The sequence below is a fragment of the Rhinoderma darwinii genome (assembly GCF_050947455.1).
Source record: "Rhinoderma darwinii isolate aRhiDar2 chromosome 5 unlocalized genomic scaffold, aRhiDar2.hap1 SUPER_5_unloc_7, whole genome shotgun sequence".
NCBI classification, from domain to species: domain Eukaryota; kingdom Metazoa; phylum Chordata; class Amphibia; order Anura; family Rhinodermatidae; genus Rhinoderma; species Rhinoderma darwinii.
In genome coordinates this window covers 199806-222834 of record NW_027461820.1, presented here as the reverse complement: position 1 = coordinate 222834, position 23029 = coordinate 199806, and the positions used below count along the sequence as shown (strand labels likewise).

The window sequence follows — 23029 nt, the reverse complement described above, 5'->3', positions numbered from 1 at the left end:
AGAGGGCAACACTGCAACAGCCGGCCGCCAGGCTGTCTTTTTTTTGCACAGCTAGTTGCCTCCAGGAGGCCACAAGAGGGAGACAAGGGACTGCAAAATGGAAAATAGGCATCCACCAACTTTACAGACAACTTCTCCTTGCTCCTACAACCTCCATCCTTGCACAGTTTGTTATTCTTCTAGGTAACATAGTAACAAATCCAAATTGCTGCTCTCTTTGTAGGCAAGCAAGGCTTTGTTGCAACTGCAATTCTTACTTCTTCTTGAAATGTAGGGACGACAGTACATTCCATCACATCCATCTAGTGTACACAGGTAGGTCCATTGTGGCGGGCAGGCGAGCGGGCGGGCTGCTTTATTGGCTGTTTGCTGTTCCCCTACTCCACTCCACTATTTGACTGTTGTGCTGCATCAATCAATCAATCAATCAATCAATCAATCAATCAATCAATCAGTGGCTGGCTCAGGTGCCGCTCTTTAACTTACCTAAAAGGGAGGGCGGAGAGAAGACAAGGAAGGTGAATGAGGTGTTCCAATGTGAAATGCCGGAAACACAGAAACACAGACGACACACAACAAGAGGTGGCAATCTATTCATTAATTGCATTTAATCAATGAGCTCATTATCACTCATGCATTGTCCAACAGGTGTTGAAATAATGGGATTAAAAGGGGAGATCCCTTCAGAAAGACAGAAACAATAGCAAAGACAAAAAACACTTTTGGAATCTGCTTTTAGTCAACACATAAGGAAAGGGTGCACCGGTCCTGGAAATACTGCAATACCAGGTCAATGCGTGGAGTGGACAGAGCAAGCTCTATTTCCATCTCCCTGTTCTAAAAATCCATTTAATATATGGTCCCCAGATAGGGGACGTATCAGATATTAAACTGATAAGAACAGATACTACACTTGATCTTAGCCAAAAGGCCGAGAAGCGATAACCCGAACGGGCCGCGCGTTGCCCGAGCCTGCCCGATACTGCTGTTCAGCCCTTGCAGCGATTCAGCCTACTTCTAGGCAATTCCATGGGGCCCTGCAGGCTCACGCACTCACAGCTACACGGGAGGTGAATAAAGGCCGGAGAGGAAGCCAGACAGGATTTGCTTATTTTGCTTGCACCACAATGCAGTGCTGAAAGAGGAGGAATCTACATAAAAACGCCTTCCTGGCAACGCCCAAATGCCCTGCTGCCATGCAGATAAACACTGGCAGCGGCAGCAAGTGCATGCCCACAGCCACCCCTTGTTCCTTCACACCTTGTATCAGCTGTAATCCAGTCCAGTCCAGTGCTGCCTGCTGAGCAGCACTGACCAACACTGCCTGGGCCCAGGCTTTTATCTCTGAGGCCCCATTATGATGTCAGAAAGCTGGCTCTGGAATCCTGAGGGCTCCACTATGACACGTGCAAAGTTCCGTCTGAACTTTATATAAGACGGTGAGGCTCAGTCAGTCACTCAGTGTTGCCTGAGAGGGCAACACTGCAACAGCCGGCCGCCAGGCTGTCTTTTTTTTGCACAGCTAGTTGCCTCCAGGAGGCCACAAGAGGGAGACAAGGGACTGCAAAATGGAAAATAGGCATCCACCAACTTTACAGACAACTTCTCCTTGCTCCTACAACCTCCATCCTTGCACAGTTTGTTATTCTTCTAGGTAACATAGTAACAAATCCAAATTGCTGCTCTCTTTGTAGGCAAGCAAGGCTTTGTTGCAACTGCAATTCTTACTTCTTCTTGAAATGTAGGGACGACAGTACATTCCATCACATCCATCTAGTGTACACAGGTAGGTCCATTGTGGCGGGCAGGCGAGCGGGCGGGCTGCTTTATTGGCTGTTTGCTGTTCCCCTACTCCACTCCACTATTTGACTGTTGTGCTGCATCAATCAATCAATCAATCAATCAATCAATCAATCAATCAATCAATCAATCAATCAGTGGCTGGCTCAGGTGCAGCTCTTTAACTTACCTAAAAGGGAGGGCGGAGAGAAGACAAGGAAGGTGAATGAGGTGTTCCAATGTGAAATGCCGGAAACACAGAAACACAGACGACACACAACAAGAGGTGGCAATCTATTCATTAATTGCATTTAATCAATGAGCTCATTATCACTCATGCATTGTCCAACAGGTGTTGAAATAATGGGATTAAAAGGGGAGATCCCTTCAGAAAGACAGAAACAATAGCAAAGACAAAAAACACTTTTGGAATCTGCTTTTAGTCAACACATAAGGAAAGGGTGCACCGGTCCTGGAAATACTGCAATACCAGGTCAATGCGTGGAGTGGACAGAGCAAGCTCTATTTCCATCTCCCTGTTCTAAAAATCCATTTAATATATGGTCCCCAGATAGGGGACGTATCAGATATTAAACTGATAAGAACAGATACTACACTTGATCTTAGCCAAAAGGCCGAGAAGCGATAACCTGAACGGGCCGCGCGTTGCCCGAGCCTGCCCGATACTGCTGTTCAGCCCTTGCAGCGATTCAGCCTACTTCTAGGCAATTCCATGGGGCCCTGCAGGCTCACACACTCACAGCTACACGGGAGGTGAATAAAGGCCGGAGAGGAAGCCAGACAGGATTTGCTTCTTTTGCTTGCACCACAATGCAGTGCTGAAAGAGGAGGAATCTACATAAAAACGCCTTCCTGGCAACGCCCAAATGCCCTGCTGCCATGCAGATAAACACTGGCAGCGGCAGCAAGTGCATGCCCACAGCCACCCCTTGTTCCTTCACACCTTGTATCAGCTGTAATCCAGTCCAGTCCAGTGCTGCCTGCTGAGCAGCACTGACCAACACTGCCTGGGCCCAGGCTTTTATCTCTGAGGCCCCATTATGATGTCAGAAAGCTGGCTCTGGAATCCTGAGGGCTCCACTATGACACGTGCAAAGTTCCGTCTGAACTTTATATAAGACGGTGAGGCTCAGTCAGTCACTCAGTGTTGCCTGAGAGGGCAACACTGCAACAGCCGGCCGCCAGGCTGTCTTTTTTTTGCACAGCTAGTTGCCTCCAGGAGGCCACAAGAGGGAGACAAGGGACTGCAAAATGGAAAATAGGCATCCACCAACTTTACAGACAACTTCTCCTTGCTCCTACAACCTCCATCCTTGCACAGTTTGTTATTCTTCTAGGTAACATAGTAACAAATCCAAATTGCTGCTCTCTTTGTAGGCAAGCAAGGCTTTGTTGCAACTGCAATTCTTACTTCTTCTTGAAATGTAGGGACGACAGTACATTCCATCACATCCATCTAGTGTACACAGGTAGGTCCATTGTGGCGGGCAGGCGAGCGGGCGGGCTGCTTTATTGGCTGTTTGCTGTTCCCCTACTCCACTCCACTATTTGACTGTTGTGCTGCATCAATCAATCAATCAATCAATCAATCAATCAATCAATCAATCAATCAATCAGTGGCTGGCTCAGGTGCAGCTCTTTAACTTACCTAAAAGGGAGGGCGGAGAGAAGACAAGGAAGGTGAATGAGGTGTTCCAATGTGAAATGCCGGAAACACAGAAACACAGACGACACACAACAAGAGGTGGCAATCTATTCATTAATTGCATTTAATCAATGAGCTCATTATCACTCATGCATTGTCCAACAGGTGTTGAAATAATGGGATTAAAAGGGGAGATCCCTTCAGAAAGACAGAAACAATAGCAAAGACAAAAAACACTTTTGGAATCTGCTTTTAGTCAACACATAAGGAAAGGGTGCACCGGTCCTGGAAATACTGCAATACCAGGTCAATGCGTGGAGTGGACAGAGCAAGCTCTATTTCCATCTCCCTGTTCTAAAAATCCATTTAATATATGGTCCCCAGATAGGGGACGTATCAGATATTAAACTGATAAGAACAGATACTACACTTGATCTTAGCCAAAAGGCCGAGAAGCGATAACCCGAACGGGCCGCGCGTTGCCCGAGCCTGCCCGATACTGCTGTTCAGCCCTTGCAGCGATTCAGCCTACTTCTAGGCAATTCCATGGGGCCCTGCAGGCTCACACACTCACAGCTACACGGGAGGTGAATAAAAGCCGGAGAGGAAGCCAGACAGGATTTGCTTCTTTTGCTTGCACCACAATGCAGTGCTGAAAGAGGAGGAATCTACATAAAAACGCCTTCCTGGCAACGCCCAAATGCCCTGCTGCCATGCAGATAAACACTGGCAGCGGCAGCAAGTGCATGCCCACAGCCACCCCTTGTTCCTTCACACCTTGTATCAGCTGTAATCCAGTCCAGTCCAGTGCTGCCTGCTGAGCAGCACTGACCAACACTGCCTGGGCCCAGGCTTTTATCTCTGAGGCCCCATTATGATGTCAGAAAGCTGGCTCTGGAATCCTGAGGGCTCCACTATGACACGTGCAAAGTTCCGTCTGAACTTTATATAAGACGGTGAGGCTCAGTCAGTCACTCAGTGTTGCCTGAGAGGGCAACACTGCAACAGCCGGCCGCCAGGCTGTCTTTTTTTTGCACAGCTAGTTGCCTCCAGGAGGCCACAAGAGGGAGACAAGGGACTGCAAAATGGAAAATAGGCATCCACCAACTTTACAGACAACTTCTCCTTGCTCCTACAACCTCCATCCTTGCACAGTTTGTTATTCTTCTAGGTAACATAGTAACAAATCCAAATTGCTGCTCTCTTTGTAGGCAAGCAAGGCTTTGTTGCAACTGCAATTCTTACTTCTTCTTGAAATGTAGGGACGACAGTACATTCCATCACATCCATCTAGTGTACACAGGTAGGTCCATTGTGGCGGGCAGGCGAGCGGGCGGGCTGCTTTATTGGCTGTTTGCTGTTCCCCTACTCCACTCCACTATTTGACTGTTGTGCTGCATCAATCAATCAATCAATCAATCAATCAATCAATCAATCAATCAATCAATCAATCAGTGGCTGGCTCAGGTGCAGCTCTTTAACTTACCTAAAAGGGAGGGCGGAGAGAAGACAAGGAAGGTGAATGAGGTGTTCCAATGTGAAATGCCGGAAACACAGAAACACAGACGACACACAACAAGAGGTGGCAATCTATTCATTAATTGCATTTAATCAATGAGCTCATTATCACTCATGCATTGTCCAACAGGTGTTGAAATAATGGGATTAAAAGGGGAGATCCCTTCAGAAAGACAGAAACAATAGCAAAGACAAAAAACACTTTTGGAATCTGCTTTTAGTCAACACATAAGGAAAGGGTGCACCGGTCCTGGAAATACTGCAATACCAGGTCAATGCGTGGAGTGGACAGAGCAAGCTCTATTTCCATCTCCCTGTTCTAAAAATCCATTTAATATATGGTCCCCAGATAGGGGACGTATCAGATATTAAACTGATAAGAACAGATACTACACTTGATCTTAGCCAAAAGGCCGAGAAGCGATAACCCGAACGGGCCGCGCGTTGCCCGAGCCTGCCCGATACTGCTGTTCAGCCCTTGCAGCGATTCAGCCTACTTCTAGGCAATTCCATGGGGCCCTGCAGGCTCACACACTCACAGCTACACGGGAGGTGAATAAAGGCCGGAGAGGAAGCCAGACAGGATTTGCTTCTTTTGCTTGCACCACAATGCAGTGCTGAAAGAGGAGGAATCTACATAAAAACGCCTTCCTGGCAACGCCCAAATGCCCTGCTGCCATGCAGATAAACACTGGCAGCGGCAGCAAGTGCATGCCCACAGCCACCCCTTGTTCCTTCACACCTTGTATCAGCTGTAATCCAGTCCAGTCCAGTGCTGCCTGCTGAGCAGCACTGACCAACACTGCCTGGGCCCAGGCTTTTATCTCTGAGGCCCCATTATGATGTCAGAAAGCTGGCTCTGGAATCCTGAGGGCTCCACTATGACACGTGTAAAGTTCCGTCTGAACTTTATATAAGACGGTGAGGCTCAGTCAGTCACTCAGTGTTGCCTGAGAGGGCAACACTGCAACAGCCGGCCGCCAGGCTGTCTTTTTTTTGCACAGCTAGTTGCCTCCAGGAGGCCACAAGAGGGAGACAAGGGACTGCAAAATGGAAAATAGGCATCCACCAACTTTACAGACAACTTCTCCTTGCTCCTACAACCTCCATCCTTGCACAGTTTGTTATTCTTCTAGGTAACATAGTAACAAATCCAAATTGCTGCTCTCTTTGTAGGCAAGCAAGGCTTTGTTGCAACTGCAATTCTTACTTCTTCTTGAAATGTAGGGACGACAGTACATTCCATCACATCCATCTAGTGTACACAGGTAGGTCCATTGTGGCGGGCAGGCGAGCGGGCGGGCTGCTTTATTGGCTGTTTGCTGTTCCCCTACTCCACTCCACTATTTGACTGTTGTGCTGCATCAATCAATCAATCAATCAATCAATCAATCAATCAATCAATCAATCAATCAATCAATCAATCAGTGGCTGGCTCAGGTGCAGCTCTTTAACTTACCTAAAAGGGAGGGCGGAGAGAAGACAAGGAAGGTGAATGAGGTGTTCCAATGTGAAATGCCGGAAACACAGAAACACAGACGACACACAACAAGAGGTGGCAATCTATTCATTAATTGCATTTAATCAATGAGCTCATTATCACTCATGCATTGTCCAACAGGTGTTGAAATAATGGGATTAAAAGGGGAGATCCCTTCAGAAAGACAGAAACAATAGCAAAGACAAAAAACACTTTTGGAATCTGCTTTTAGTCAACACATAAGGAAAGGGTGCACCGGTCCTGGAAATACTGCAATACCAGGTCAATGCGTGGAGTGGACAGAGCAAGCTCTATTTCCATCTCCCTGTTCTAAAAATCCATTTAATATATGGTCCCCAGATAGGGGACGTATCAGATATTAAACTGATAAGAACAGATACTACACTTGATCTTAGCCAAAAGGCCGAGAAGCGATAACCCGAACGGGCCGCGCGTTGCCCGAGCCTGCCCGATACTGCTGTTCAGCCCTTGCAGCGATTCAGCCTACTTCTAGGCAATTCCATGGGGCCCTGCAGGCTCACACACTCACAGCTACACGGGAGGTGAATAAAGGCCGGAGAGGAAGCCAGACAGGATTTGCTTCTTTTGCTTGCACCACAATGCAGTGCTGAAAGAGGAGGAATCTACATAAAAACGCCTTCCTGGCAACGCCCAAATGCCCTGCTGCCATGCAGATAAACACTGGCAGCGGCAGCAAGTGCATGCCCACAGCCACCCCTTGTTCCTTCACAACTTGTATCAGCTGTAATCCAGTCCAGTCCAGTGCTGCCTGCTGAGCAGCACTGACCAACACTGCCTGGGCCCAGGCTTTTATCTCTGAGGCCCCATTATGATGTCAGAAAGCTGGCTCTGGAATCCTGAGGGCTCCACTATGACACGTGCAAAGTTCCGTCTGAACTTTATATAAGACGGTGAGGCTCAGTCAGTCACTCAGTGTTGCCTGAGAGGGCAACACTGCAACAGCCGGCCGCCAGGCTGTCTTTTTTTTGCACAGCTAGTTGCCTCCAGGAGGCCACAAGAGGGAGACAAGGGACTGCAAAATGGAAAATAGGCATCCACCAACTTTACCGACAACTTCTCCTTGCTCCTACAACCTCCATCCTTGCACAGTTTGTTATTCTTCTAGGTAACATAGTAACAAATCCAAATTGCTGCTCTCTTTGTAGGCAAGCAAGGCTTTGTTGCAACTGCAATTCTTACTTCTTCTTGAAATGTAGGGACGACAGTACATTCCATCACATCCATCTAGTGTACACAGGTAGGTCCATTGTGGCGGGCAGGCGAGCGGGCGGGCTGCTTTATTGGCTGTTTGCTGTTCCCCTACTCCACTCCACTATTTGACTGTTGTGCTGCATCAATCAATCAATCAATCAATCAATCAATCAATCAATCAATCAATCAATCAGTGGCTGGCTCAGGTGCAGCTCTTTAACTTACCTAAAAGGGAGGGCGGAGAGAAGACAAGGAAGGTGAATGAGGTGTTCCAATGTGAAATGCCGGAAACACAGAAACACAGACGACACACAACAAGAGGTGGCAATCTATTCATTAATTGCATTTAATCAATGAGCTCATTATCACTCATGCATTGTCCAACAGGTGTTGAAATAATGGGATTAAAAGGGGAGATCCCTTCAGAAAGACAGAAACAATAGCAAAGACAAAAAACACTTTTGGAATCTGCTTTTAGTCAACACATAAGGAAAGGGTGCACCGGTCCTGGAAATACTGCAATACCAGGTCAATGCGTGGAGTGGACAGAGCAAGCTCTATTTCCATCTCCCTGTTCTAAAAATCCATTTAATATATGGTCCCCAGATAGGGGACGTATCAGATATTAAACTGATAAGAACAGATACTACACTTGATCTTAGCCAAAAGGCCGAGAAGCGATAACCCGAACGGGCCGCGCGTTGCCCGAGCCTGCCCGATACTGCTGTTCAGCCCTTGCAGCGATTCAGCCTACTTCTAGGCAATTCCATGGGGCCCTGCAGGCTCACACACTCACAGCTACACGGGAGGTGAATAAAGGCCGGAGAGGAAGCCAGACAGGATTTGCTTCTTTTGCTTGCACCACAATGCAGTGCTGAAAGAGGAGGAATCTACATAAAAACGCCTTCCTGGCAACGCCCAAATGCCCTGCTGCCATGCAGATAAACACTGGCAGCGGCAGCAAGTGCATGCCCACAGCCACCCCTTGTTCCTTCACACCTTGTATCAGCTGTAATCCAGTCCAGTCCAGTGCTGCCTGCTGAGCAGCACTGACCAACACTGCCTGGGCCCAGGCTTTTATCTCTGAGGCCCCATTATGATGTCAGAAAGCTGGCTCTGGAATCCTGAGGGCTCCACTATGACACGTGCAAAGTTCCGTCTGAACTTTATATAAGACGGTGAGGCTCAGTCAGTCACTCAGTGTTGCCTGAGAGGGCAACACTGCAACAGCCGGCCGCCAGGCTGTCTTTTTTTTGCACAGCTAGTTGCCTCCAGGAGGCCACAAGAGGGAGACAAGGGACTGCAAAATGGAAAATAGGCATCCACCAACTTTACAGACAACTTCTCCTTGCTCCTACAACCTCCATCCTTGCACAGTTTGTTATTCTTCTAGGTAACATAGTAACAAATCCAAATTGCTGCTCTCTTTGTAGGCAAGCAAGGCTTTGTTGCAACTGCAATTCTTACTTCTTCTTGAAATGTAGGGACGACAGTACATTCCATCACATCCATCTAGTGTACACAGGTAGGTCCATTGTGGCGGGCAGGCGAGCGGGCGGGCTGCTTTATTGGCTGTTTGCTGTTCCCCTACTCCACTCCACTATTTGACTGTTGTGCTGCATCAATCAATCAATCAATCAATCAATCAATCAGTGGCTGGCTCAGGTGCAGCTTTTTAACTTACCTAAAAGGGAGGGCGGAGAGAAGACAAGGAAGGTGAATGAGGTGTTCCAATGTGAAATGCCGGAAACACAGAAACACAGACGACACACAACAAGAGGTGGCAATCTATTCATTAATTGCATTTAATCAATGAGCTCATTATCACTCATGCATTGTCCAACAGGTGTTGAAATAATGGGATTAAAAGGGGAGATCCCTTCAGAAAGACAGAAACAATAGCAAAGACAAAAAACACTTTTGGAATCTGCTTTTAGTCAACACATAAGGAAAGGGTGCACCGGTCCTGGAAATACTGCAATACCAGGTCAATGCGTGGAGTGGACAGAGCAAGCTCTATTTCCATCTCCCTGTTCTAAAAATCCATTTAATATATGGTCCCCAGATAGGGGACGTATCAGATATTAAACTGATAAGAACAGATACTACACTTGATCTTAGCCAAAAGGCCGAGAAGCGATAACCCGAACGGGCCGCGCGTTGCCCGAGCCTGCCCGATACTGCTGTTCAGCCCTTGCAGCGATTCAGCCTACTTCTAGGCAATTCCATGGGGCCCTGCAGGCTCACACACTCACAGCTACACGGGAGGTGAATAAAGGCCGGAGAGGAAGCCAGACAGGATTTGCTTCTTTTGCTTACACCACAATGCAGTGCTGAAAGAGGAGGAATCTACATAAAAACGCCTTCCTGGCAACGCCCAAATGCCCTGCTGCCATGCAGATAAACACTGGCAGCGGCAGCAAGTGCATGCCCACAGCCACCCCTTGTTCCTTCACACCTTGTATCAGCTGTAATCCAGTCCAGTCCAGTGCTGCCTGCTGAGCAGCACTGACCAACACTGCCTGGGCCCAGGCTTTTATCTCTGAGGCCCCATTATGATGTCAGAAAGCTGGCTCTGGAATCCTGAGGGCTCCACTATGACACGTGCAAAGTTCCGTCTGAACTTTATATAAGACGGTGAGGCTCAGTCAGTCACTCAGTGTTGCCTGAGAGGGCAACACTGCAACAGCCGGCCGCCAGGCTGTCTTTTTTTTGCACAGCTAGTTGCCTCCAGGAGGCCACAAGAGGGAGACAAGGGACTGCAAAATGGAAAATAGGCATCCACCAACTTTACAGACAACTTCTCCTTGCTCCTACAACCTCCATCCTTGCACAGTTTGTTATTCTTCTAGGTAACATAGTAACAAATCCAAATTGCTGCTCTCTTTGTAGGCAAGCAAGGCTTTGTTGCAACTGCAATTCTTACTTCTTCTTGAAATGTAGGGACGACAGTACATTCCATCACATCCATCTAGTGTACACAGGTAGGTCCATTGTGGCGGGCAGGCGAGCGGGCGGGCTGCTTTATTGGCTGTTTGCTGTTCCCCTACTCCACTCCACTATTTGACTGTTGTGCTGCATCAATCAATCAATCAATCAATCAATCAATCAATCAATCAATCAATCAATCAATCAATCAATCAATCAGTGGCTGGCTCAGGTGCAGCTCTTTAACTTACCTAAAAGGGAGGGCGGAGAGAAGACAAGGAAGGTGAATGAGGTGTTCCAATGTGAAATGCCGGAAACACAGAAACACAGACGACACACAACAAGAGGTGGCAATCTATTCATTAATTGCATTTAATCAATGAGCTCATTATCACTCATGCATTGTCCAACAGGTGTTGAAATAATGGGATTAAAAGGGGAGATCCCTTCAGAAAGACAGAAACAATAGCAAAGACAAAAAACACTTTTGGAATCTGCTTTTAGTCAACACATAAGGAAAGGGTGCACCGGTCCTGGAAATACTGCAATACCAGGTCAATGCGTGGAGTGGACAGAGCAAGCTCTATTTCCATCTCCCTGTTCTAAAAATCCATTTAATATATGGTCCCCAGATAGGGGACGTATCAGATATTAAACTGATAAGAACAGATACTACACTTGATCTTAGCCAAAAGGCCGAGAAGCGATAACCCGAACGGGCCGCGCGTTGCCCGAGCCTGCCCGATACTGCTGTTCAGCCCTTGCAGCGATTCAGCCTACTTCTAGGCAATTCCATGGGGCCCTGCAGGCTCACACACTCACAGCTACACGGGAGGTGAATAAAGGCCGGAGAGGAAGCCAGACAGGATTTGCTTCTTTTGCTTGCACCACAATGCAATGCTGAAAGAGGAGGAATCTACATAAAAACGCCTTCCTGGCAACGCCCAAATGCCCTGCTGCCATGCAGATAAACACTGGCAGCGGCAGCAAGTGCATGCCCACAGCCACCCCTTGTTCCTTCACACCTTGTATCAGCTGTAATCCAGTCCAGTCCAGTGCTGCCTGCTGAGCAGCACTGACCAACACTGCCTGGGCCCAGGCTTTTATCTCTGAGGCCCCATTATGATGTCAGAAAGCTGGCTCTGGAATCCTGAGGGCTCCACTATGACACGTGCAAAGTTCCGTCTGAACTTTATATAAGACGGTGAGGCTCAGTCAGTCACTCAGTGTTGCCTGAGAGGGCAACACTGCAACAGCCGGCCGCCAGGCTGTCTTTTTTTTGCACAGCTAGTTGCCTCCAGGAGGCCACAAGAGGGAGACAAGGGACTGCAAAATGGAAAATAGGCATCCACCAACTTTACAGACAACTTCTCCTTGCTCCTACAACCTCCATCCTTGCACAGTTTGTTATTCTTCTAGGTAACATAGTAACAAATCCAAATTGCTGCTCTCTTTGTAGGCAAGCAAGGCTTTGTTGCAACTGCAATTCTTACTTCTTCTTGAAATGTAGGGACGACAGTACATTCCATCACATCCATCTAGTGTACACAGGTAGGTCCATTGTGGCGGGCAGGCGAGCGGGCGGGCTGCTTTATTGGCTGTTTGCTGTTCCCCTACTCCACTCCACTATTTGACTGTTGTGCTGCATCAATCAATCAATCAATCAATCAATCAATCAATCAATCAATCAATCAATCAATCAATCAGTGGCTGGCTCAGGTGCAGCTCTTTAACTTACCTAAAAGGGAGGGCGGAGAGAAGACAAGGAAGGTGAATGAGGTGTTCCAATGTGAAATGCCGGAAACACAGAAACACAGACGACACACAACAAGAGGTGGCAATCTATTCATTAATTGCATTTAATCAATGAGCTCATTATCACTCATGCATTGTCCAACAGGTGTTGAAATAATGGGATTAAAAGGGGAGATCCCTTCAGAAAGACAGAAACAATAGCAAAGACAAAAAACACTTTTGGAATCTGCTTTTAGTCAACACATAAGGAAAGGGTGCACCGGTCCTGGAAATACTGCAATACCAGGTCAATGCGTGGAGTGGACAGAGCAAGCTCTATTTCCATCTCCCTGTTCTAAAAATCCATTTAATATATGGTCCCCAGATAGGGGACGTATCAGATATTAAACTGATAAGAACAGATACTACACTTGATCTTAGCCAAAAGGCCGAGAAGCGATAACCCGAACGGGCCGCGCGTTGCCCGAGCCTGCCCGATACTGCTGTTCAGCCCTTGCAGCGATTCAGCCTACTTCTAGGCAATTCCATGGGGCCCTGCAGGCTCACACACTCACAGCTACACGGGAGGTGAATAAAGGCCGGAGAGGAAGCCAGACAGGATTTGCTTCTTTTGCTTGCACCACAATGCAGTGCTGAAAGAGGAGGAATCTACATAAAAACGCCTTCCTGGCAACGCCCAAATGCCCTGCTGCCATGCAGATAAACACTGGCAGCGGCAGCAAGTGCATGCCCACAGCCACCCCTTGTTCCTTCACACCTTGTATCAGCTGTAATCCAGTCCAGTCCAGTGCTGCCTGCTGAGCAGCACTGACCAACACTGCCTGGGCCCAGGCTTTTATCTCTGAGGCCCCATTATGATGTCAGAAAGCTGGCTCTGGAATCCTGAGGGCTCCACTATGACACGTGCAAAGTTCCGTCTGAACTTTATATAAGACGGTGAGGCTCAGTCAGTCACTCAGTGTTGCCTGAGAGGGCAACACTGCAACAGCCGGCCGCCAGGCTGTCTTTTTTTTGCACAGCTAGCTGCCTCCAGGAGGCCACAAGAGGGAGACAAGGGACTGCAAAATGGAAAATAGGCATCCACCAACTTTACAGACAACTTCTCCTTGCTCCTACAACCTCCATCCTTGCACAGTTTGTTATTCTTCTAGGTAACATAGTAACAAATCCAAATTGCTGCTCTCTTTGTAGGCAAGCAAGGCTTTGTTGCAACTGCAATTCTTACTTCTTCTTGAAATGTAGGGACGACAGTACATTCCATCACATCCATCTAGTGTACACAGGTAGGTCCATTGTGGCGGGCAGGCGAGCGGGCGGGCTGCTTTATTGGCTGTTTGCTGTTCCCCTACTCCACTCCACTATTTGACTGTTGTGCTGCATCAATCAATCAATCAATCAATCAATCAATCAATCAATCAATCAATCAATCAATCAATCAATCAATCAGTGGCTGGCTCAGGTGCAGCTCTTTAACTTACCTAAAAGGGAGGGCGGAGAGAAGACAAGGAAGGTGAATGAGGTGTTCCAATGTGAAATGCCGGAAACACAGAAACACAGACGACACACAACAAGAGGTGGCAATCTATTCATTAATTGCATTTAATCAATGAGCTCATTATCACTCATGCATTGTCCAACAGGTGTTGAAATAATGGGATTAAAAGGGGAGATCCCTTCAGAAAGACAGAAACAATAGCAAAGACAAAAAACACTTTTGGAATCTGCTTTTAGTCAACACATAAGGAAAGGGTGCACCGGTCCTGGAAATACTGCAATACCAGGTCAATGCGTGGAGTGGACAGAGCAAGCTCTATTTCCATCTCCCTGTTCTAAAAATCCATTTAATATATGGTCCCCAGATAGGGGACGTATCAGATATTAAACTGATAAGAACAGATACTACACTTGATCTTAGCCAAAAGGCCGAGAAGCGATAACCCGAACGGGCCGCGCGTTGCCCGAGCCTGCCCGATACTGCTGTTCAGCCCTTGCAGCGATTCAGCCTACTTCTAGGCAATTCCATGGGGCCCTGCAGGCTCACACACTCACAGCTACACGGGAGGTGAATAAAGGCCGGAGAGGAAGCCAGACAGGATTTGCTTCTTTTGCTTGCACCACAATGCAGTGCTGAAAGAGGAGGAATCTACATAAAAACGCCTTCCTGGCAACGCCCAAATGCTCTGCTGCCATGCAGATAAACACTGGCAGCGGCAGCAAGTGCATGCCCACAGCCACCCCTTGTTCCTTCACACCTTGTATCAGCTGTAATCCAGTCCAGTCCAGTGCTGCCTGCTGAGCAGCACTGACCAACACTGCCTGGGCCCAGGCTTTTATCTCTGAGGCCCCATTATGATGTCAGAAAGCTGGCTCTGGAATCCTGAGGGCTCCACTATGACACGTGCAAAGTTCCGTCTGAACTTTATATAAGACGGTGAGGCTCAGTCAGTCACTCAGTGTTGCCTGAGAGGGCAACACTGCAACAGCCGGCCGCCAGGCTGTCTTTTTTTTGCACAGCTAGTTGCCTCCAGGAGGCCACAAGAGGGAGACAAGGGACTGCAAAATGGAAAATAGGCATCCACCAACTTTACAGACAACTTCTCCTTGCTCCTACAACCTCCATCCTTGCACAGTTTGTTATTCTTCTAGGTAACATAGTAACAAATCCAAATTGCTGCTCTCTTTGTAGGCAAGCAAGGCTTTGTTGCAACTGCAATTCTTACTTCTTCTTGAAATGTAGGGACGACAGTACATTCCATCACATCCATCTAGTGTACACAGGTAGGTCCATTGTGGCGGGCAGGCGAGCGGGCGGGCTGCTTTATTGGCTGTTTGCTGTTCCCCTACTCCACTCCACTATTTGACTGTTGTGCTGCATCAATCAATCAATCAATCAATCAATCAATCAATCAATCAATCAATCAATCAATCAGTGGCTGGCTCAGGTGCAGCTCTTTAACTTACCTAAAAGGGAGGGCGGAGAGAAGACAAGGAAGGTGAATGAGGTGTTCCAATGTGAAATGCCGGAAACACAGAAACACAGACGACACACAACAAGAGGTGGCAATCTATTCATTAATTGCATTTAATCAATGAGCTCATTATCACTCATGCATTGTCCAACAGGTGTTGAAATAATGGGATTAAAAGGGGAGATCCCTTCAGAAAGACAGAAACAATAGCAAAGACAAAAAACACTTTTGGAATCTGCTTTTAGTCAACACATAAGGAAAGGGTGCACCGGTCCTGGAAATACTGCAATACCAGGTCAATGCGTGGAGTGGACAGAGCAAGCTCTATTTCCATCTCCCTGTTCTAAAAATCCATTTAATATATGGTCCCCAGATAGGGGACGTATCAGATATTAAACTGATAAGAACAGATACTACACTTGATCTTAGCCAAAAGGCCGAGAAGCGATAACCCGAACGGGCCGCGCGTTGCCCGAGCCTGCCCGATACTGCTGTTCAGCCCTTGCAGCGATTCAGCCTACTTCTAGGCAATTCCATGGGGCCCTGCAGGCTCACACACTCACAGCTACACGGGAGGTGAATAAAGGCCGGAGAGGAAGCCAGACAGGATTTGCTTCTTTTGCTTGCACCACAATGCAGTGCTGAAAGAGGAGGAATCTACATAAAAACGCCTTCCTGGCAACGCCCAAATGCCCTGCTGCCATGCAGATAAACACTGGCAGCGGCAGCAAGTGCATGCCCACAGCCACCCCTTGTTCCTTCACACCTTGTATCAGCTGTAATCCAGTCCAGTCCAGTGCTGCCTGCTGAGCAGCACTGACCAACACTGCCTGGGCCCAGGCTTTTATCTCTGAGGCCCCATTATGATGTCAGAAAGCTGGCTCTGGAATCCTGAGGGCTCCACTATGACACGTGCAAAGTTCCGTCTGAACTTTATATAAGACGGTGAGGCTCAGTCAGTCACTCAGTGTTGCCTGAGAGGGCAACACTGCAACAGCCGGCCGCCAGGCTGTCTTTTTTTTGCACAGCTAGTTGCCTCCAGGAGGCCACAAGAGGGAGACAAGGGACTGCAAAATGGAAAATAGGCATCCACCAACTTTACAGACAACTTCTCCTTGCTCCTACAACCTCCATCCTTGCACAGTTTGTTATTCTTCTAGGTAACATAGTAACAAATCCAAATTGCTGCTCTCTTTGTAGGCAAGCAAGGCTTTGTTGCAACTGCAATTCTTACTTCTTCTTGAAATGTAGGGACGACAGTACATTCCATCACATCCATCTAGTGTACACAGGTAGGTCCATTGTGGCGGGCAGGCGAGCGGGCGGGCTGCTTTATTGGCTGTTTGCTGTTCCCCTACTCCACTCCACTATTTGACTGTTGTGCTGCATCAATCAATCAATCAATCAATCAATCAATCAATCAATCAATCAATCAATCAATCAATCAATCAATCAATCAGTGGCTGGCTCAGGTGCAGCTCTTTAACTTACCTAAAAGGGAGGGCGGAGAGAAGACAAGGAAGGTGAATGAGGTGTTCCAATGTGAAATGCCGGAAACACAGAAACACAGACGACACACAACAAGAGGTGGCAATCTATTCATTAATTGCATTTAATCAATGAGCTCATTATCACTCATGCATTGTCCAACAGGTGTTGAAATAATGGGATTAAAAGGGGAGATCCCTTCAGAAAGACAGAAACAATAGCAAAGACAAAAAACACTTTTGGAATCTGCTTTTAGTCAACACATAAGGAAAGGGTGCACCGGTCCTGGAAATACTGCAATACCAGGTCAATGCGTGGAGTGGACAGAGCAAGCTCTATTTCCATCTCCCTGTTCTAAAAATCCATTTAATATATGGTCCCCAGATAGGGGACGTATCAGATATTAAACTGATAAGAACAGATACTACACTTGATCTTAGCCAAAAGGCCGAGAAGCGATAACCCGAACGGGCCGCGCGTTGCCCGAGCCTGCCCGATACTGCTGTTCAGCCCTTGCAGCGATTCAGCCTACTTCTAGGCAATTCCATGGGGCCCTGCAGGCTCACACACTCACAGCTACACGGGAGGTGAATAAAGGCCGGAGAGGAAGCCAGACAGGATTTGCTTCTTTTGCTTGCACCACAATGCAGTGCTGAAAGAGGAGGAATCTACATAAAAACGCCTTCCTGGCAACGCCCAAATGCCCTGCTGCCATGCAGATAAACACTGGCAGCGGCAGCAAGTGCATGCCCACAGCCACCCCTTGTTCCTTCACACCTTGTATCAGCTGTAATCCAGTCCAGTCCAGTGCTGCCTGCTGAGCAGCACTGACCAACACTGCCTGGGCCCAGGCTTTTATCTCTGAGGCCCCATTATGATGTCAGAAAGCTGGCTCTGGAATCCTGAGGGCTCCACTATGACACGTGCAAAGTTCCGTCTGAACTTTATATAAGACGGTGAGGCTCAGTCAGTCACTCAGTGTTGCCTGAGAGGGCAACACTGCAACAGCCGGCCGCCAGGCTGTCTTTTTTTTGCACAGCTAGTTGCCTCCAGGAGGCCACAAGAGGGAGACAAGGGACTGCAAAATGGAAAATAGGCATCCACCAACTTTACAGACAACTTCTCCTTGCTCCTACAACCTCCATCCTTGCACAGTTTGTTATTCTTCTAGGTAACATAGTAACAAATCCAAATTGCTGCTCTCTTTGTAGGCAAGCAAGGCTTTGTTGCAACTGCAATTCTTACTTCTTCTTGAAATGTAGGGACGACAGTACATTCCATCACATCCATCTAGTGTACACAGGTAGGTCCATTGTGGCGGGCAGGCGAGCGGGCGGGCTGCTTTATTGGCTGTTTGCTGTTCCCCTACTCCACTCCACTATTTGACTGTTGTGCTGCATCAATCAATCAATCAATCAATCAATCAATCAATCAATCAATCAATCAAATCAATCAATCAATCAATCAATCAATCAATCAATCAATCAATCAATCAATCAGTGGCTGGCTCAGGTGCAGCTCTTTAACTTACCTAAAAGGGAGGGCGGAGAGAAGACAAGGAAGGTGAATGAGGTGTTCCAATGTGAAATGCCGGAAACACAGAAACACAGACGACACACAACAAGAGGTGGCAATCTATTCATTAATTGCATTTAATCAATGAGCTCATTATCACTCATGCATTGTCCAACAGGTGTTGAAATAATGGGATTAAAAGGGGAGATCCCTTCAGAAAGACAGAAACAATAGCAAAGACAAAAAACACTTTTGGAATCTGCTTTTAGTCAACACATAAGGAAAGGGTGCACCGGTCCTGGAAATACTGCAATACCAGGTCAATGCGTGGAGTGGACAGAGCAAGCTCTATTTCCATCTCCCTGTTCTAAAAATCCATTTAATATATGGTCCCCAGATAGGGGACGTATCAGATATTAAACTGATAAGAACAGATACTACACTTGATCTTAGCCAAAAGGCCGAGAAGCGATAACCCGAACGGGCCGCGCGTTGCCCGAGCCTGCCCGATACTGCTGTTCAGCCCTTGCAGCGATTCAGCCTACTTCTAGGCAATTCCATGGGGCCCTGCAGGCTCACACACTCACAGCTACACGGGAGGTGAATAAAGGCCGGAGAGGAAGCCAGACAGGATTTGCTTCTTTTGCTTGCACCACAATGCAGTGCTGAAAGAGGAGGAATCTACATAAAAACGCCTTCCTGGCAACGCCCAAATGCCCTGCTGCCATGCAGATAAACACTGGCAGCGGCAGCAAGTGCATGCCCACAGCCACCCCTTGTTCCTTCACACCTTGTATCAGCTGTAATCCAGTCCAGTCCAGTGCTGCCTGCTGAGCAGCACTGACCAACACTGCCTGGGCCCAGGCTTTTATCTCTGAGGCCCCATTATGATGTCAGAAAGCTGGCTCTGGAATCCTGAGGGCTCCACTATGACACGTGCAAAGTTCCGTCTGAACTTTATATAAGACGGTGAGGCTCAGTCAGTCACTCAGTGTTGCCTGAGAGGGCAACACTGCAACAGCCGGCCGCCAGGCTGTCTTTTTTTTGCACAGCTAGTTGCCTCCAGGAGGCCACAAGAGGGAGACAAGGGACTGCAAAATGGAAAATAGGCATCCACCAACTTTACAGACAACTTCTCCTTGCTCCTACAACCTCCATCCTTGCACAGTTTGTTATTCTTCTAGGTAACATAGTAACAAATCCAAATTGCTGCTCTCTTTGTAGGCAAGCAAGGCTTTGTTGCAACTGCAATTCTTACTTCTTCTTGAAATGTAGGGACGACAGTACATTCCATCACATCCATCTAGTGTACACAGGTAGGTCCATTGTGGCGGGCAGGCGAGCGGGCGGGCTGCTTTATTGGCTGTTTGCTGTTCCCCTACTCCACTCCACTATTTGACTGTTGTGCTGCATCAATCAATCAATCAATCAATCAATCAATCAATCAATCAGTGGCTGGCTCAGGTGCAGCTCTTTAACTTACCTAAAAGGGAGGGCGGAGAGAAGACAAGGAAGGTGAATGAGGTGTTCCAATGTGAAATGCCGGAAACACAGAAACACAGACGACACACAACAAGAGGTGGCAATCTATTCATTAATTGCATTTAATCAATGAGCTCATTATCACTCATGCATTGTCCAACAGGTGTTGAAATAATGGGATTAAAAGGGGAGATCCCTTCAGAAAGACAGAAACAATAGCAAAGACAAAAAACACTTTTGGAATCTGCTTTTAGTCAACACATAAGGAAAGGGTGCACCGGTCCTGGAAATACTGCAATACCAGGTCAATGCGTGGAGTGGACAGAGCAAGCTCTATTTCCATCTCCCTGTTCTAAAAATCCATTTAATATATGGTCCCCAGATAGGGGACGTATCAGATATTAAACTGATAAGAACAGATACTACACTTGATCTTAGCCAAAAGGCCGAGAAGCGATAACCCGAACGGGCCGCGCGTTGCCCGAGCCTGCCCGATACTGCTGTTCAGCCCTTGCAGCGATTCAGCCTACTTCTAGGCAATTCCATGGGGCCCTGCAGGCTCACACACTCACAGCTACACGGCAGGTGAATAAAGGCCGGAGAGGAAGCCAGACAGGATTTGCTTCTTTTGCTTGCACCACAATGCAGTGCTGAAAGAGGAGGAATCTACATAAAAACGCCTTCCTGGCAACGCCCAAATGCCCTGCTGCCATGCAGATAAACACTGGCAGCGGCAGCAAGTGCATGCCCACAGCCACCCCTTGTTCCTTCACACCTTGTATCAGCTGTAATCCAGTCCAGTCCAGTGCTGCCTGCTGAGCAGCACTGACCAACACTGCCTGGGCCCAGGCTTTTATCTCTGAGGCCCCATTATGATGTCAGAAAGCTGGCTCTGGAATCCTGAGGGCTCCACTATGACACGTGCAAAGTTCCGTCTGAACTTTATATAAGACGGTGAGGCTCAGTCAGTCACTCAGTGTTGCCTGAGAGGGCAACACTGCAACAGCCGGCCGCCAGGCTGTCTTTTTTTTGCACAGCTAGTTGCCTCCAGGAGGCCACAAGAGGGAGACAAGGGACTGCAAAATGGAAAATAGGCATCCACCAACTTTACAGACAACTTCTCCTTGCTCCTACAACCTCCATCCTTGCACAGTTTGTTATTCTTCTAGGTAACATAGTAACAAATCCAAATTGCTGCTCTCTTTGTAGGCAAGCAAGGCTTTGTTGCAACTGCAATTCTTACTTCTTCTTGAAATGTAGGGACGACAGTACATTCCATCACATCCATCTAGTGTACACAGGTAGGTCCATTGTGGCGGGCAGGCGAGCGGGCGGGCTGCTTTATTGGCTGTTTGCTGTTCCCCTACTCCACTCCACTATTTGACTGTTGTGCTGCATCAATCAATCAATCAATCAATCAATCAATCAATCAATCAATCAATCAATCAATCAATCAATCAATCAGTGGCTGGCTCAGGTGCAGCTCTTTAACTTACCTAAAAGGGAGGGCGGAGAGAAGACAAGGAAGGTGAATGAGGTGTTCCAATGTGAAATGCCGGAAACACAGAAACAGAGACGACACACAACAAGAGGTGGCAATCTATTCATTAATTGCATTTAATCAATGAGCTCATTATCACTCATGCATTGTCCAACAGGTGTTGAAATAATGGGATTAAAAGGGGAGATCCCTTCAGAAAGACAGAAACAATAGCAAAGACAAAAAACACTTTTGGAATCTGCTTTTAGTCAACACATAAGGAAAGGGTGCACCGGTCCTGGAAATACTGCAATACCAGGTCAATGCGTGGAGTGGACAGAGCAAGCTCTATTTCCATCTCCCTGTTCTAAAAATCCATTTAATATATGGTCCCCAGATAGGGGACGTATCAGATATTAAACTGATAAGAACAGATACTACACTTGATCTTAGCCAAAAGGCCGAGAAGCGATAACCCGAACGGGCCGCGCGTTGCCCGAGCCTGCCCTCAGCCCTTGCAGCGATTCAGCCTACTTCTAGGCAATTCCATGGGGCCCTGCAGGCTCACACACTCACAGCTACACGGGAGGTGAATAAAGGCCGGAGAGGAAGCCAGACAGGATTTGCTTCTTTTGCTTGCACCACAATGCAGTGCTGAAAGAGGAGGAATCTACATAAAAACGCCTTCCTGGCAACGCCCAAATGCCCTGCTGCCATGCAGATAAACACTGGCAGCGGCAGCAAGTGCATGCCCACAGCCACCCCTTGTTCCTTCACACCTTGTATCAGCTGTAATCCAGTCCAGTCCAGTGCTGCCTGCTGAGCAGCACTGACCAACACTGCCTGGGCCCAGGCTTTTATCTCTGAGGCCCCATTATGATGTCAGAAAGCTGGCTCTGGAATCCTGAGGGCTCCACTATGACACGTGCAAAGTTCCGTCTGAACTTTATATAAGACGGTGAGGCTCAGTCAGTCACTCAGTGTTGCCTGAGAGGGCAACACTGCAACAGCCGGCCGCCAGGCTGTCTTTTTTTTGCACAGCTAGTTGCCTCCAGGAGGCCACAAGAGGGAGACAAGGGACTGCAAAATGGAAAATAGGCATCCACCAACTTTACAGACAACTTCTCCTTGCTCCTACAACCTCCATCCTTGCACAGTTTGTTATTCTTCTAGGTAACATAGTAACAAATCCAAATTGCTGCTCTCTTTGTAGGCAAGCAAGGCTTTGTTGCAACTGCAATTCTTACTTCTTCTTGAAATGTAGGGACGACAGTACATTCCATCACATCCATCTAGTGTACACAGGTAGGTCCATTGTGGCGGGCAGGCGAGCGGGCGGGCTGCTTTATTGGCTGTTTGCTGTTCCCCTACTCCACTCCACTATTTGACTGTTGTGCTGCATCAATCAATCAATCAATCAATCAATCAATCAATCAATCAATCAATCAATCAGTGGCTGGCTCAGGTGCAGCTCTTTAACTTACCTAAAAGGGAGGGCGGAGAGAAGACAAGGAAGGTGAATGAGGTGTTCCAATGTGAAATGCCGGAAACACAGAAACACAGACGACACACAACAAGAGGTGGCAATCTATTCATTAATTGCATTTAATCAATGAGCTCATTATCACTCATGCATTGTCCAACAGGTGTTGAAATAATGGGATTAAAAGGGGAGATCCCTTCAGAAAGACAGAAACAATAGCAAAGACAAAAAACACTTTTGGAATCTGCTTTTA

The 23029-nt window shown here is 47.6% G+C and overlaps 15 non-coding genes across 15 annotated transcripts; all 15 read right to left on the bottom strand.

The window, feature by feature from the left end:
• Nucleotides 1-752: 752 nt before the first annotated feature.
• LOC142696718 (U2 spliceosomal RNA) lies at nt 753-943 on the bottom strand. Its single transcript, XR_012864582.1, has one exon. It is a non-coding gene; the product is annotated as a U2 spliceosomal RNA (small nuclear RNA).
• A 1292-nt stretch (nt 944-2235) lies between these two features.
• On the bottom strand, nt 2236-2426 carry LOC142696717 (U2 spliceosomal RNA). The gene has a single exon (XR_012864581.1). It is a non-coding gene; the product is annotated as a U2 spliceosomal RNA (small nuclear RNA).
• A 1288-nt stretch (nt 2427-3714) lies between these two features.
• On the bottom strand, nt 3715-3905 carry LOC142696716 (U2 spliceosomal RNA). The gene has a single exon (XR_012864580.1). It is a non-coding gene; the product is annotated as a U2 spliceosomal RNA (small nuclear RNA).
• A 1292-nt stretch (nt 3906-5197) lies between these two features.
• On the bottom strand, nt 5198-5388 carry LOC142696714 (U2 spliceosomal RNA). Its single transcript, XR_012864578.1, has one exon. It is a non-coding gene; the product is annotated as a U2 spliceosomal RNA (small nuclear RNA).
• A 1300-nt stretch (nt 5389-6688) lies between these two features.
• On the bottom strand, nt 6689-6879 carry LOC142696713 (U2 spliceosomal RNA). The gene has a single exon (XR_012864577.1). It is a non-coding gene; the product is annotated as a U2 spliceosomal RNA (small nuclear RNA).
• A 1288-nt stretch (nt 6880-8167) lies between these two features.
• Nucleotides 8168-8358, bottom strand: LOC142696712 (U2 spliceosomal RNA). The gene has a single exon (XR_012864576.1). It is a non-coding gene; the product is annotated as a U2 spliceosomal RNA (small nuclear RNA).
• Nucleotides 8359-9626: 1268 nt separating this feature from the next.
• LOC142696711 (U2 spliceosomal RNA) lies at nt 9627-9817 on the bottom strand. Its single transcript, XR_012864575.1, has one exon. It is a non-coding gene; the product is annotated as a U2 spliceosomal RNA (small nuclear RNA).
• Nucleotides 9818-11121: 1304 nt separating this feature from the next.
• Nucleotides 11122-11312, bottom strand: LOC142696710 (U2 spliceosomal RNA). Its single transcript, XR_012864574.1, has one exon. It is a non-coding gene; the product is annotated as a U2 spliceosomal RNA (small nuclear RNA).
• Nucleotides 11313-12608: 1296 nt separating this feature from the next.
• Nucleotides 12609-12799, bottom strand: LOC142696708 (U2 spliceosomal RNA). Its single transcript, XR_012864573.1, has one exon. It is a non-coding gene; the product is annotated as a U2 spliceosomal RNA (small nuclear RNA).
• Nucleotides 12800-14103: 1304 nt separating this feature from the next.
• On the bottom strand, nt 14104-14294 carry LOC142696707 (U2 spliceosomal RNA). Its single transcript, XR_012864572.1, has one exon. It is a non-coding gene; the product is annotated as a U2 spliceosomal RNA (small nuclear RNA).
• Nucleotides 14295-15586: 1292 nt separating this feature from the next.
• LOC142696706 (U2 spliceosomal RNA) lies at nt 15587-15777 on the bottom strand. The gene has a single exon (XR_012864571.1). It is a non-coding gene; the product is annotated as a U2 spliceosomal RNA (small nuclear RNA).
• Nucleotides 15778-17085: 1308 nt separating this feature from the next.
• Nucleotides 17086-17276, bottom strand: LOC142696705 (U2 spliceosomal RNA). The gene has a single exon (XR_012864570.1). It is a non-coding gene; the product is annotated as a U2 spliceosomal RNA (small nuclear RNA).
• Nucleotides 17277-18613: 1337 nt separating this feature from the next.
• LOC142696704 (U2 spliceosomal RNA) lies at nt 18614-18804 on the bottom strand. The gene has a single exon (XR_012864569.1). It is a non-coding gene; the product is annotated as a U2 spliceosomal RNA (small nuclear RNA).
• A 1276-nt stretch (nt 18805-20080) lies between these two features.
• LOC142696702 (U2 spliceosomal RNA) lies at nt 20081-20271 on the bottom strand. Its single transcript, XR_012864567.1, has one exon. It is a non-coding gene; the product is annotated as a U2 spliceosomal RNA (small nuclear RNA).
• Nucleotides 20272-21575: 1304 nt separating this feature from the next.
• On the bottom strand, nt 21576-21766 carry LOC142696701 (U2 spliceosomal RNA). The gene has a single exon (XR_012864566.1). It is a non-coding gene; the product is annotated as a U2 spliceosomal RNA (small nuclear RNA).
• Between the last annotated feature and the right edge of the window lie 1263 nt (nt 21767-23029).